The sequence below is a fragment of the Grampus griseus genome, assembly GCF_964374135.1.
Source record: "Grampus griseus genome assembly, chromosome: 2".
In the NCBI taxonomy this organism is placed as follows: domain Eukaryota; kingdom Metazoa; phylum Chordata; class Mammalia; order Artiodactyla; family Delphinidae; genus Grampus; species Grampus griseus.
Window position 1 is genome coordinate 31,947,419 of NC_139018.1, and position 14,626 is coordinate 31,962,044.

The window sequence follows — 14,626 nt, forward strand, 5'->3', positions numbered from 1 at the left end:
ACAAGGTCCTACTGTACAGCACAGGGATCTACACTCAATATCCTGTGATAAATCATAATGGAAAAGAATATGAAAAAGAATATATATGTATAATTGAGTTGCTTTGCTGTACAGCAGAATTAACACATTGTAAATCGACTATACCTCAAAAAATTTAAAAAAATTATTCAAGGAAAAAAAATTGTGACAAATTTTGGAAATACAAGTTATAAGAAGGTTAAAAATTACATAACCCATAGGGGAGAATTATGACTATAGGAAGGAGTTTATTATTACTATACTACCCCATTATCAAATATTGCTTATTAAATTTTTATCTCCCCTACAGGGCTGCTCCAGAACTTATTTGAAACTTCGACTTGGTTGTCTGCTTCTGACTCTCCTAGACTGTACAATCCTAGGGCCGCGGAATGCTGGTACCTGGGTACCAGCGGGGTACTGTGACAACAGCGGGGCCTGTGACAACAACGCTATGGCTTGTGTGGAGAGCTAATGGCAGCCAAGGCAGGCAGGGCTGCTCCTTGTGAAGTACCTGAGGCCCCACGTTTGGAGAGGCACCAAGAGGCCCCGACTTGTGGAGTCCTGGGGCATAATGGTAAAGGATGGGGCATTACTGAGAAGCCACATGTCCCCTTCTTACTATTCATCCCTTCTGCCCTATCGTGTTGCCAGCCTCTGGAGAAAGAAGGGCAGTACTTGCTTTGTGTATGTGACCTTGAGGGGAGTCAGTTCACCTGTCTGAGATTTCTTCTTCCCTAGATAAAGGGACAGTATCTCTCAAGGTGGAGTTGAGGTCTAAATAAAGTAACTTTCCCCGAACAAGTCTGATACACTCCTACTTCATTCACGGCCTTGGCGTTTGCCGTTCTGGAAACTTCTTCCCTCAGGCATCAGCATGGCTTCCTCTCCCACTGCCTTCAGGTTCTTACTCAACTGTCACTTTCTCAGTGAAGCTTCCAGGACTCTCTTCAGTTAGAGTCTAGCAATTTCCCTCCCTCTCTCAGCAGTCCCTATGCCCCTTACCCCCTCCCTTGCTATATTTTTCTCCCACAGCACCTACCATTTGACATGCTCTATGTATTTTTTCCCTTTTTTTTTTTTTTTTTATCATCTATCTCTTCCTTTAGAATGTAGGTTCCATGAGAGCAGGGACTTTTGTCTTCATTGCTCACAGCTGTATGCCCAGCCCTTAGAATAGTATCTGGTACATAGAAGGTGTTCCACAAGTTTTACTGAGTGAAATAATACATATAAAAATTCATAGCACAGTGTCATAGCAGGTATTTAAGTAAAAGCTGGTTTCCTTACTTCCTTTTTGTTAACTTGTAAAATCCAGGATGTTTCAAGGTTCCCAATGACCCCAGGTGACTCCTCGAAGTTGGAATGTAACAAGGACTCATAGAGTCAGCCAGAATACTTGGATTCTGTATTAGTTTGCTTGGGCTGCCATAACGAAATACCACAGGCTGGCTGGCTTAGACAAAAGACATTTATTTTCTTACAGTCTGGAGTCTGGTCAGCAAGTTTGGTTTCTTGTGAAGCCTCTCTCCTGAGCTTGCAGATGGCAGCCTTCTTGCTGTGCCTTCGTGTGGTCTTCCCTCTGTCTGTCTTTGTCCTCTTCTTATAAGGATACCAGTGATTCCACGAAGGCCCACCCTAATGACCCCATTTTAACCTAATTACCTCTTTGCAGTCACATTGTGAGGTCCTAGAGGTCACCACCTCAACATATGCCTTTGGGGGCGGGGAACACCATCCCCCCCAGAGCAGATGCTATCTATTCCTTGCTGAGCTCTGTGATTGGGTCGAATCCCCTCACTTCTTTGGGCCTCAGTTTCCTCCCAACTTGAAAATAAAATCTGTGGCTCTTGCTGCTAATACTGACAAGAGATCGCTGACCTGCTGTTTTTCCTGTGAAAAGCCCCTTGTGTTCTAGCACAACCAGAAATAAAGGAAGAAACAATGGCAGAAATTAAAGGCAGGTTGTCATCAGATTTACCCTTTTCCAACCCAGTATGCATGTAGTAGAGAGAGAGAGAAAAAGTGAAACTCTGTCCAGTGTTAAAGGAGAAATTTGGTTGCAGAACTTACAGCGGGAGAGAAGCAGGGCTGGAGGGAGAAAGAAAGAGAATTAAGCTTTACTCTATACCAGAAACTGTAATCTCACTGAATCCTCAACAGTCCCATGAGAAGAATATTATTGTTATTAATATTAATTCCATTTTACCGGTGAGGGCATGGAGGCTCAGAATGCAGATATGGGTTTTGTTATTTCAGTCTACCCAGAACTCAGAGAACCCGCACATGTCACTCTGCCTGTAGCAATGGCTGAACGTGCTTCGGCACCTCCCTCACCTCCCCCCTCCCTACCCAGCAGTGCCCTGCTCCAGGTGACAAGGTGATGAAGCTCCTGTTGGTTTTTGGATAGTTCTAAAAAAAATGGCAAGACCAATTCTGTGTTTATTGTTTCTGATGTTGTGTCAGTGAATGGGTGATGTTCACTGAAGAAATGTCAACAGATATAAATGGCAAAAAGAAGAAAATTCTAGAACAAGCAAAAACGAATCTATAGTGACAGAAAGCAGATCAATGGTTACTTGAGGGGAGGTGGGGGAAAACTGCCAAGGGGCCCGAGAACTTTGGGGAGAGATGAAAATGTTCTGTACCTTGATTTGGGTTGTTGTTACGTTTGTACGTGCTTTTGTCAAAACTCATCAACCTGTATATTTAAAACAGGTGAATTTTATTTTATGTAATTATGCCTCGTAAAGTTGATTTAAAGAGAAAAAGAAATCACCAGTAATCTCACCATCCAAAGATAACCATCATTACCATTTTGGTATGTTTCTGCTGCCAGGGCATGCATATGCACGCGCGCACACACACACACACACACACACGCACTGACACACACACAGTATCACACTCGATGTTCTGTTTTATTTTCTCTCTCTCAATAACATATCATGAAAATCTTTCCACGTCAGTGCACAGAATACTGCTTCAGCATTTTTAAGGTGGTAGAAGACACCATTACGACAGTGTAACATGATCTACTCAACCAATTCTCCCTGTTGGAAAATAAAGATGCTTCCAATTTTTTACTCTTATAAATTTCACTACCATGAATATCCTTGTAACTAGTATTTGAGCACATCCTTAATTATTGCCACAGCATAAATTTTTACCCGTAAAATTACTGAGGCAAAAGAGGTTCACATTTTTTTAGGAATTTGATATGTCTTTCAAAACTGCCCTCCCTAAAAGCCATATCAATTTATGGGCCCACCAGCCACCTCTTGGTCTTGACTATAGACCTGTCAGCATCATGGGTCTCCACAGAAACAGACACAAGGTAAATCCCACCAATTGACATAAGCTGAAATCCCACAATCTTAGGAGTTATTGAAGTCTTACAGAGTCAGTGTCTCAGCCCTTAACTGGATTCAAGGCCCCAAAATACTCAGGGATCTGAGATCACAGCGCTCAGTTAGGACTGAGGATATCCAGGACTCAAACTCAGGACTGAAACCACCACGTGATTTGCTGAAGTAGCATTGTTCAGGGGACCAGGAAAGAACTCACACACCGTTCCAAACTCAGACACTCTCTAACTCCTATGCCCACTTAATCTCTTTGGACCAAACCTTGTTCCAGAGCAGTTCTCAGGAGAGCCAAGGATCTGGGAATTTGCACATACTGTTGCAGTTATCAGTGAAACTCCAGTTGATTCCACCTTATTCCAATCCTTGGTTCTGCTGCTTGTGGCCTTGGGATGGTTATTCAACCTCTCTAAGGCTCAATTTCCTCAAGAGAAAATGGAGTTTGTAATTGTACCTATCTCATAGAGTTTTGTGAGGATGACATGAAATTCGGCGATCAAATTCATTAGCAGGGCGCCGGGCCCTAAGGAGGTGCTGACGCTTGCTAAGTATATTATCCTCACTTGTTGGCCCATCATATTCGGCTTCAGGCAGCAAAGGCCTGAGAGCAACAACTTCTCTCCCGTATGTTCTGTCCCAGAATCTGCACTAGTGTCTCTACAAAAGGCCAGCCACCATGCTTATTTTAGATCTGCCTAATGCCATCCATACACTAGGGATGTGAAACCCCATTCTTAGGAGAGGCCTGCCCACCCCGCGTGCCTCCAGGACCAAACCTGACAAATATAGCAGAAATTATAGGCATCTGATTTAAGGCTACGTGTGTACACTTTGCGTGAGCCAAGCCCCAAACCCTAGTTCTGTCGCTGCATCAAAGGACCATCTCTCTTCCAGACTCCAGGCCCAGAGGAATCAGCAATTTGGGAGACAGCCCCCTCTTATTTTTAGCTTTAAAAACCCCAAAACCAACATACCAGCGCTCACCCAAGCGTCTGTCACAGCTGTTGTTTGATTTGGGTTGAGAAAATGACAGACTGAGTTCTGCACCAAGTACAGATGAAAAACAAAAAAAGGGGAAAAAGGGAGTTCTATTTCCCCTCCACTGCCACCCTCCATACCCCCTCAACTCCTCCCCTAGGCCTGGGTGGACCCTGCCTGGGTAATCGTCCCCTGCTATATTTAAAAACCACAGATGTGTTCGGTAGAGACTTAATTTCGGGATTGCAGGCGGCGTCTCCTGAGGACAAGGGGAAAGCCGGTGCTGCGCGCCCGCCTGCCCGCCCTCCCCGCCGCTGCCCGGAACTCTGGACTCCACGGAATCCAGGTCAGGACGCGCCGCCGTCCTGGAACTGCCCCTGGCCGGTAGGCGCCGGGCGCCAGGCTCCCAAGATTGGGTGGGTGGCCGCAGCCTACGGGTTCCGTCTGCACTCGGTCCTTGGGGCTCTCTGGACGCGAGAGGCGGACTCGGCTTCCTCGCTGCTGGTCGGGAAGCTCTCTGAAAATTACCCCCATCGGCGCGCGAGGATAAATATGCGCGGCTTGTGATTCCGTGCAGCTCTCTCGCTCCCAGCTGATAGGGTGACGTTGGGTTTGGAGGCTTGGAGATTGGCTTTTTGATTTGGCTTCTTCCCGCAGCTTAATGGGCAAAGCTCTCGGCTCGCCCAGAAACCAGACCCTCCGCGCGTCCCCTCCGCGCGACGAGGCCGAGACGAGTCCCGCGGTGACGGCGTGCAAGGCGGTGAGCCAGCGCGCTCCCAGCCCCGGGAAAGCCCCGGCGACGCGACTGCAAGCCCTGGGCCCTCGGAGCCGCCAGGGCGCGCCGGGCCGCTCGCCTTCTTGCCCCTCCCGGCAGGGATCCCCTCGCTGCCTGCGGCCGGGACTCCGAGCCTCTTCGGGGCTTAGTCCCGAGTCCGCCCCCGAGTCGGGGTTTTCCGGAGGGGTCTTCGGAGCGGTTCTCCCTGCTCCTTAAAACAGCGCCGAGGGACCTCTCCCCAGGCCCCCTGCTCTGGCCCCAGCCCTCGCACTCCGGATGCGCTGCCCCGCAGCTCCCTGAAAGCCGCTAGCCCACGAGCCCGGCCGGTGGGCGGCGGCGGCAGACTGACATGCCCCGGACGCGGCTGCGGCCGGCGGGCAGCCCGCGGGGGCGATGAGCCGCTGCGGCCGGTGAGGAGCCCGGCGGCGGGGGCCTCGCGCACCTTCCTCAACCCCCTCACTTGCCCACCCCGCCCGGGAGATCGAGAGGAAACGGTGAGTGACGGGGTGAGCCTCCTGCCCTTCCCCCTCAGCGGGCGGCCGAGGCCGGGGAGGCAGAAGTCGGGGGGTTGGGGATATCCCCGTGAGGGTTCCTGCTTGTGAATAATGGTGTTAATTAAGTTCTTTCTCAAGATCATTCCTATGAACTGCCCTCCTGCGGGTTGAGTGTCAGAAGAGGTGGGGGGGAGGGTGCCCCGGAAAGTGCACTGGGCTGCCTGCGGTGCTGGGGGCGGGGGGGTGGCGTTCTGGCGGAGTGAGCGTCTACCGGGGGGTGCGGGGGGCAGCGCAGAAAGAGATGCTTGGGCTTGTGCGTGCAGTCGGGTCGCGGGTTTGTGGGGTTACTGGCGGGGGCGCGTCAGGGAGGCTGAGTGCTGTGCTGCATGCTGGATGAATGTGTGAATGTGTGCATGTGTGTGCGGGCTGCGCCAGGGCGTGCTGTGCTCCCGGGGTGGTGAGCGCCCGCCGGGTTTGTGGGCCAGGAGGGGAGCGCGTTACCCGCTCGGCGCGCGCCCGCGGGTGCAAACGCACGCGCGCACCCAACCTCTGGACTCCACCGCCGCGGGTCGGGAACTGCAGCCCCAGCGCACCCACCCGTGGCGGCCAAGGGGGCGGGGAGAAGGAGGGTTTCTCCCGGCCTCTGTTCTGTGGTACGCGGTGGTCTGGGCGGGCCGGGCCCGGGTGGAGAGCGGTGAAGTGTGTACCTACCTCTCGCTAACCTGTACCTCCGTCTCCCCGCCTACACACCCCTCACCACCACACACACACGCACGCACGCACCCCTCACCACCACACACACACGCACGCACGCACGCACGCACTCAGCCACAGGCCCTCATTCAGAGGCTAGCCTGCTCCTGCAGACCGTGCCTGACCTGCCCCGAGGACCCGACCCATTGGAGGAGATGAAGAAAGCAATTTGTTCCGGGGGTGGGGGAAGCTATCTTTCCTCTTTATTCAATGCGTTTTATTTTTAACCGTGGAGGGAGGGGGTGGGGGCTTTAAATAGAACAGACGCCTTTAATGGAGTGCCATAAATTTCCCCGCTCCCTACCCGCCTGCCTGCCGCCTGTCTCTCACCCTCTGGCTCTCTGTCTCCTGGTGATTAAAAGACAAACCCAGAAGGTTTGGTGGTTTGGTCCCCTGGGCAGAAAGACTGAAACTGGGGCTAGTTTAGCAGAAAGGCAGGCCGCAGCTGGGAGCAAGGCTCCAAGCTCTTAGGTGGTGGAGAAACACCCCAAGCGGAGGGAGTTGTGGGTAAGTGATAGGAGCACATCCGGCCTCCTGGTGGTTCACGAAGGGGAAGCCTCTGGGCCTTGGGGCGACCTGGTGCCTCGCAGCCGTGTGTGATTAATCTCCGCAGCTGTTGTGCCCTGTCCACTTGAGCTGAGCTCTTGTTTACCTCGATTTTCAAATATAGCTGCTGCGCCCTGCTCTCCCTGACAGAGGTGATCAGCTCACTCTGTCTGGGCGCCTGTGCACCTGCCAGCCCTTCTTGCCGGCCTCACTGGATCCAAGTTTGAGAGGAACCTGCCCCTTCATGCCTTGCAGCTCTCCACGTGAGGATGGTTGAGCGTCAGAGCTGGGGGTGACCAGGTGTGGCCCACCAACCCGTCCCTGCAATCTGCAATTCCTGTCTGCAGTCTGCACGTACAGGGCCACTCCACAGCTTCCTTTTCCTTTAAATAAAATATAGATACGGGGTTGAAAAGAAGAAGGTGGGAACTGTAGAACTGAACTTAGTTGAAGTGGTTCTCGAACTTAATGAAGATGGGAAGGCTGTTCATGCGGTTTCCTCTACCTGGAATGCTTTTTTGCTCTTCCAGCACTCCTGAATTCCACCTCCATCCTTCTCTAATGTACTCCTATCCGTCCTTCAGCCCTTAATTCATTGGTGACTTTCTCGAGGAAGCCTTCCATACCTTTCCTGACTAGGCCAGATCCCCTTATTTTACACACGCAAAACTGGAACCTAATATTTTGAAGTAATTTAAAGATGCACATTCAATTTATTTATGTGATTGAGTAATGCCAGCCACGCCTCTGGACAGAAAGCTGCATGAAGGGAGGAAAGATAGCTGGTGTTTATTCACATTGTATCCCCAGGGCCTGGCACTGTGCCTGGCATAGAGGAGCTACTCAGTCAACGTTGGGTGAATGAACGGACTTGGAGGAATAAGTTACCTCTCCTCTCTGCTCCCGTTCCTCTGACCTCTACTTGGGCATCTCTTGCACTGCACCCCAGAGTCTCCTGGTCAGAGAAGGAAGAACAGGGTTAGCAAACTGACCCTGTAGAAAACACGCCCTTCCCCTGGGCTTCTCCCTGAGCTGGGACCCTGAAGCCGAGGGAGTGTCCTTTTGCCCCAGCTCTGCCCTGTCCCTGTGCAAGGCGGTCCCTTGTACAGTCCCTGGCATAGTTGCTCCTATTGTCCATGGGTAGTCATTGTGGGCATTGTTCCTCAGCCTGCATGGTCCAGTCACTGCCCACAGTATGGATTTGGGGGGAATGTGTCACACGTTTTGTCTTCTCTTCAAGCTACCAAGGTCAGATAAGAAGAGAGAATAACTCCCTTTGCGTTCAAGCCTGGCTGCTTTGCTTAGAAGTTCAAACATTTGATGAGGTTCAGAAATACATAAGAATCCAAAAGAGAAAGCCTTCATTTATTCATTCAATCAGTTATTTATTCAATAAATATTCAGCAACCTACTCTGCCAGGCATTTGCTAGGTACTGAGGCAAATAAAATAGAATGGTCCCTTTCCTCGTAAACACACATTCATTCCAGCAGGGATAACCAAGTCGTGAACACATAATTAACATATAAAGTGATTCCTTTCAGTGGAGGCTAAACCCCAGGTTCAGTCCCTAGGAGAACTTCTAGGGACAGTTAATTCCAGAAAGACAGGATAGAGAGGAGTTGGCTTTGGTGAAAGCAGGGAGGGGGGACGTGGTGGAGAAAGCGCTTTGAGTGAAGGGATCGGTATGCAAAGGCCTCAAGTGGACAAGAGCTCTTCCAAATGACTGAAGACAGAGTAAAATTCGGGGAGATGAGTTTAGAGAAGCTCTAGGGGCCAAACCTTGAAAGGCTTATACGCGATGCTAAGGATTTCCACTGAGTTTCCAGGGGGTTTAGGAAGGTTTTTAGTACTGTAGTGCGTGGTCAGATTTGCATTTTAGATAGTATGTTGAGACCAGAATGTAGAGAGAGGGAGGTAGGGAGTTAGGGGGCTGTTGTAGAAACCCAAGTGCATTGTCATCCTGGTGGCCTGTGAGGGAGGGTTAGGGGGTCCTCTTTCTGTTTTAGCATACAAACCAGAGCTGTCCTTCTAGGAAGAAGTTTCCCTGTTTTCTTTAATGAGTTTGGTTTATGTTTGGTTATCTGTTTGTGTTTTGGATGGCACTCTAAACCCAACACTGGGCAGGGCGCCTCAGGGGAAAGGAAAACTGGCTCCAGCAGGTGTAAGACACACTTCCTGGTCAACTGAGCTGCCCAGCAAGGCAGACCCCCAAAGATCTGAGGTCTCTGGGGGCTGGGGAAGGTCTCAAGCAGGAGGGTAATGGATTTAGATCCATATCGAAGTCCATAGAGACTATCGAACAAGACATCTAGATAGGAAGAATCGCATGTGTATGTATATGTATATTTTTTATAATATGGAGAGGGAATAAAGTCTAATTCCCGAATCACGTGTATTCAGATGTGGCATACAGAGTTGTGTCTATTAAGAAAACAGCTCTTGGAATGGGCCAGGTAGCATTTACTGCCTTGATAGCTGAATGACAAATAGTGCTTTCCTGGTTGTATACAGGAACGCTGGGTCATGTAGATACTGGATCCAGAAGTGGGACTGGAAACTGTTTTCCTGCCCTGGCTCGCACGTGGCAATTTCCAAGTCACTTGAGGAGAGGACCTCCCAGTCATGCACTGCTTTGTTCATCCTAGAGAATGAAGCCAAGTAGTGTGAGCTCGGTCAACACTCTCCCTTTGCACCCTGATCTCCCAACTTTGTCCCTCATCCTTACTTGTCACTGGTCTCACAGTAAAAAAAAAAGCTCTCCCTCCCCTTCCTGCACAGTGCCCCTCCTGCCCTGCCTTAATAAACTTGCCCTGAGCTCGTTCTTTTTCAGCATCGAATCTCCTCCTTCTAACTGTAAACAGGCTCAACAAACCCCATCCTGACAAGAATATCACTTTGTTCACTTCCTCTCCCGTCATTTTCTCTTCCCATCTCGCTTTCAACAGACCCCTGAAATTTTAGAGCAGACATCTGTCTCTATTTCCCCATCACTCATTCATTCACTTAGCCCCTTGCTTTCTCACTTTTTTCTACCTCCTGCCCAACTATCACCCACCAAGCACTTCTCATTCTCCCAAATATAATAACTTATTCCTGATTCCCCCCAGCCCCTGTCAGATAAGAATGATCATTAGCTCCTTGAAACTTCCCCCTCTTGGCTTCTATCACACTGAACTCTCCACGTACTCTCTAGGTGGTCCCTCTTCCACCTCCTCTCCAAGATCCTCTCCTCCCTCCCAGTTTTCCCCTTCTACCTTATCCCTCAGCATCTTCCTTAGTGGTTTGTGCTGTCACTCCTGCGTGGAGAGTTCTCAGTCAAGGACTCCAGCTCTCCAAGCCCAGCAGCTTGTTTCCAGCCACTTGCACAACATCTCCCGCAGGATGTCCTGTCAGCCCCTCAGACTGAATCTTTACTAAACTGACATCTTTGTCCTGAGGAGTTGCTCTTCCTGACTTCCCGCGTTCTACTGATGGCATCACACAACTTCCTGTCACCCTGGCTGGAAGTCCCCAAATTTACCTATGACTCTGCCCCCTTGTGATCCGAGGACAGTAGCCCTCCCTTAACCACACTTTCACTCTTTGCGGTTTCAGTTACCCGTGGTCAACTTTGGTCCGAAAATATTTAATGGAAAATTCCAGAAATAAACAATTCATAAGTCTTAAATTGTGCACTGTTTTGCGAGATGAAATCTGGTGCCATCGCGGGCCATCCCGCCCCGGATGTGAACCATCACTTTGTCCAGCGTATCCCCGCCCATTAGTCACTTTGTAGCCGGCTCAGTTATCAGATCGACTGTCTCGGAATCGCAGTGCTTATGTTCAAAGGACCCTTATTTTACTTAATCGTGGCCCCAAGACACAAGAATGGTGATGCTGGCAATTCGGATGTGCCAAAGAGAAGCCGCAAAGTGCTTCCTTTAAGTGAAAAAGCGCAAGTTCACCATTTAATAAGGAAAGAAAAAATCCTATGCTGAGGTTGCTAAGATCTACGGTAAGAACCATGAAATTGGGAAGGAAAAAGAAATTCATGCTAGTTTTGCTGTCGCACCCCTGTCACACTACAAAAGTTACAGTCACAGTGCGTGATAAAGTGCTTTATTAAGATAGAAAAAGCATTAAATTTGTACTATATTTTGAGTGAGAGAGAAAAAGACTACATTCACATAACTTTTATTAAAGTGTGTTGTTATAATTGTTCTATTTTATTATTAGTTATTGTTAATCTTGTACTGGGCCTAATTTGTAAAGTCAACTATAAGCATGTATGTACAGGAAAAAAACGTACTGTATGTAGAGTTAAGTACTGTCTGCAGTTTCAGGCGTCCACTGGGGTCTTGGAATTTATCCCACAGAGATGAAGGGGGACTATCGTATTGCTAATGTCTGTTAAGTCCATTCCTCTCTTCTCCATCCCTACTACCACTACCTCAGTACAGAGTTGATAACCTCTTACATAATAATAATGATAATAATTATTGTGATAGCAGCCAACATTTGTATGTTTGCAACAGAATCTGTTGCAAGGTGCCTAACATTGATTTTTCCCATTCAATCCTTACCATACCTGTATGAAGTAACTATTACTATGATACTCTAAACAATAACTTTCTAACATCTTCCCAACTTCATTCTCCCGGTCCTTCAATTCACTTTAGCGACCGTTACGAGATTCCCCTCCTAAAACACCATTCTACGCTTGTCATTTTCCCACACAAAAAAATCCTGAAGGGCCTCCCAGTTTTTGCAGCAGTCCAACTCCTGGTATTCAAGGGCCTCCGTGGCCTGGTTCACCACTCCGCGTATAGTCTCACTTTTTACAGTTCCCATGTAGGCACATAAGTACACTTGTCCTTTCTTCTTCTGTGCCTTTGTTCATGGTTTGCCTTTCACTAAGAATCCTACCCGTTCTTCAGTGTTCAGTTCAAATACCTCTTTCTGATGGGAAGGCTTTGTGGAGAAGCAGTCTCTTATTCTGAGTATAACACAGCATCTGTTTTTCATGAGACCCTTATATTTATTGAAATGCAGATTTTTAAAATTATTTAAAAAAATTTCTTTTTTGTCTTGTGACTTACTTTCCTTCCGGGACCAAGTCCTTTTTCTCTGTCCCAGTCCTTGTTGCATGATGCCTGAAACACAGTGGGTGTTCAATGAAAAATGAGGAAGTGAAGAACTGAATAATCTGCCTCACTTTTGAGGGACGTGAAACAAGGTCAAGAAAGGAATCTGTCCTGTTTATCATAAAAGGAGCCAGTGATGGAGTCAAAAAATCAAACCAGGAGCGGGCAATGTGGTATCACAGAAGATGCGTTGAACGGGTGGCAAGAACGTTATATTCTAGTTATTGTCGCTCTGACAACTACAGGCAAGACCCACTTCTGCTCTCTGGGCTTTGCATTCGTCACGCTTAAAAAAAAAGGCTATGTTAGATGTGCTGATTTTAAGCTACCTCCCTGACCTGACAATTCTGTGTTCTGTGGGTCTCGTTCCACAGCCTAGAGATCACCTCCTACCAAGGATATTATTCATGCTGACCGCATCTTTTGTTCCAGAACCTTCCAGCTGCAATCTGAAGGCCCCAATTTGTTATCACATTGGGTCTCGAGAGGTCAAATGAGCAGCCAACCCAACTCTCTGGATGTCTGGCCTACAAGACATCCTGAGCTGGCTAAGGGCCCTGATGGCCCGAGGCTGGCACTCCTGTGTGGAGTCCCTTCCCACTGCGACACTCTGGGGCATTCTCAGAATGACTAGTAGTGCTCGGCCCCCAAATGCTCCAGACAATTCTGTCTCGATTCCTGTGCTTCTGCTTTTCCTTTTCCATCCAGGAAGGATGTATTTCAATCCGTGTAGACTCTGGTGAGAGCCTACGTGGAATCACTTTGTCCAGCAGCTTTCCAGAGGCTCTGCTCAGGGCCTACCATACCACTGTACTCTCTCCCCTAGGATTCGGGAAGAATCATCTTGAGTCTGTGCCTTCCAGCCTCTCAGAAGGAACTAATGGGGGAGTCAACTTCGAGGAGAATCATTAGAGGGGTGGGGAGAGAGCACAGCTGTCAAGACAGCATCTGGATCTGCTGGGAGTCCCAGGAGTCTGCTCCCAGCACCCTCTTGTGAAAGGAGGCCCCAGAACACCCCTGGAGTTGAGTGTACAAGAAAATCCCGCAGCCGTGTGTCAGAGAGAGTACTTTGAGTGCTTGCCCGAGTCCATTTGCTCTTCATTTGGGCAACGATATGACCTAATCCCATATTTTAACATTTACAAATTAAGAGAAATTAAATGGCATTAAAATAAATCAGCCTCCTGGAGGATGTGCTGAGGAAAAGGTACATAAAAGCAGCTAATCACCAGCTTCCCCTTGATGGGTAGGCAACAGGGCAGAGGGATGTCAGCCCTCTCTCTCTGTGGATAATTCCAAAAGATAGAGCCCAAGTGGTTTTCTCTGGGGAACAGGGAGGGGCGGAAACAATGCCCCCTCAGGCTGTCCTGGGCCCCTGGCCCAGCCCTGATTTTCCTTTCAATGACAGGGGGATGTTGTCTCTTGGTCTTGCCTGACATGATACTTTTTCAGGCTTGGCGGAAGGAGACCCCTGGCAGCCAGAGGACCAAGGTTTAGTTCTGGCTTCATTATTTCTTGGCTTGGAAACTCTAGGCAGTGAACTGAGCCTCTGTTTCTTCATGTGTATGAACAACCTCATGAGGATTAAATGAGATCATGTGAGTGAGAAGGCCTTTGTCAATTGTTGGTACAGACTATCACTGGAGATTTGTTGAGTGAATAGCATACTATGAATGTTGGTTATCATGAGGCCACGCACTCTGGAGGAAAAGTAAGGTGCCCATGAGAGGGCTAAGGTGGAGAGAATGAAATGTGCTTAGAAACGTCCTCACAACCACCCTCCAAATACTACTGTGGTCCTGTTGGTGCTTTCACGTGAACAAAACTGGCTGTTCTCTGAGGTCATTGGCTTTAACCATTTACCTTTCTACCCCAAGGCTTCCCAGGAAGCTTGACATCTCCCCTCACAGGTGCATCTTTCCAAAAACGCTTATTCCTGCAGAGTGAGCATCGATCTCCTCAAGAAATACTGACAGTCACTCTGCCAGGCTCTAGTCAAGGCCCTGAGGATACTGGGACCAAGTTTTCTGCTCCCATGGAGTTTATGTTCTATGATAAACCAGTGAACAAACAGAAAAACAATGATGATTTCAGTCACTGTGTGTGCTCTAAAGAAAAGGAAGAGTGGGACTTCCCTGGCGGTCCAGTGGTTAAGATTCCACGCTTCCACTTCAGGGGGCACGGGTTTGATCCTGGTTGGGGAGCCAAGATCCTGCATGCCACTCGGCGCGCCCCCCCCAAAAAAAAAGAAAGGAAAGGAAAAGTGGTGTGACGGAGTGCTGAGGGGGAAGGATAGGATCATATTTAGTTAAGACGAGGGCAGGAAGCCTCTGAGAAGGCGGCACCTGAGACCTGAATGAGATCAAAAAGTGATCTATAGAGATCTTTAGGGTAGAGGTGTTGCCAGCAGAAGTAACAGTAAATGCAAAGGTCCTAGGGCAGGTACATGCTTGATGTGTTCTAGAAACTTCAGGGAACTCCACCATAGCTGGAGTGGAGTATAGCGGCAGCAAAATAAAGTGATGGGAGGTGAGGGTGGGAAGTTAGAAGTCAGTAGGGGGTGGGGAGTTCT

At 48.8% G+C, this 14,626-nt stretch overlaps 1 protein-coding gene across 2 annotated transcripts in view; it reads left to right on the forward strand.

Annotated features, from left to right (window-relative positions):
* Positions 1 to 5,497: 5,497 nt before the first annotated feature.
* SLC8A3 (solute carrier family 8 member A3) overlaps positions 5,498 to 14,626 on the forward strand; it is a 149,016-nt gene continuing 139,887 nt past the window's right edge. For both annotated transcript variants that reach the window (XM_082647123.1, XM_082647124.1), the window contains exon 1: positions 5,498 to 5,630. The gene's annotated coding sequence lies outside the window, so the exon portion shown is untranslated. The remainder of the gene's footprint in view (positions 5,631 to 14,626) is intronic.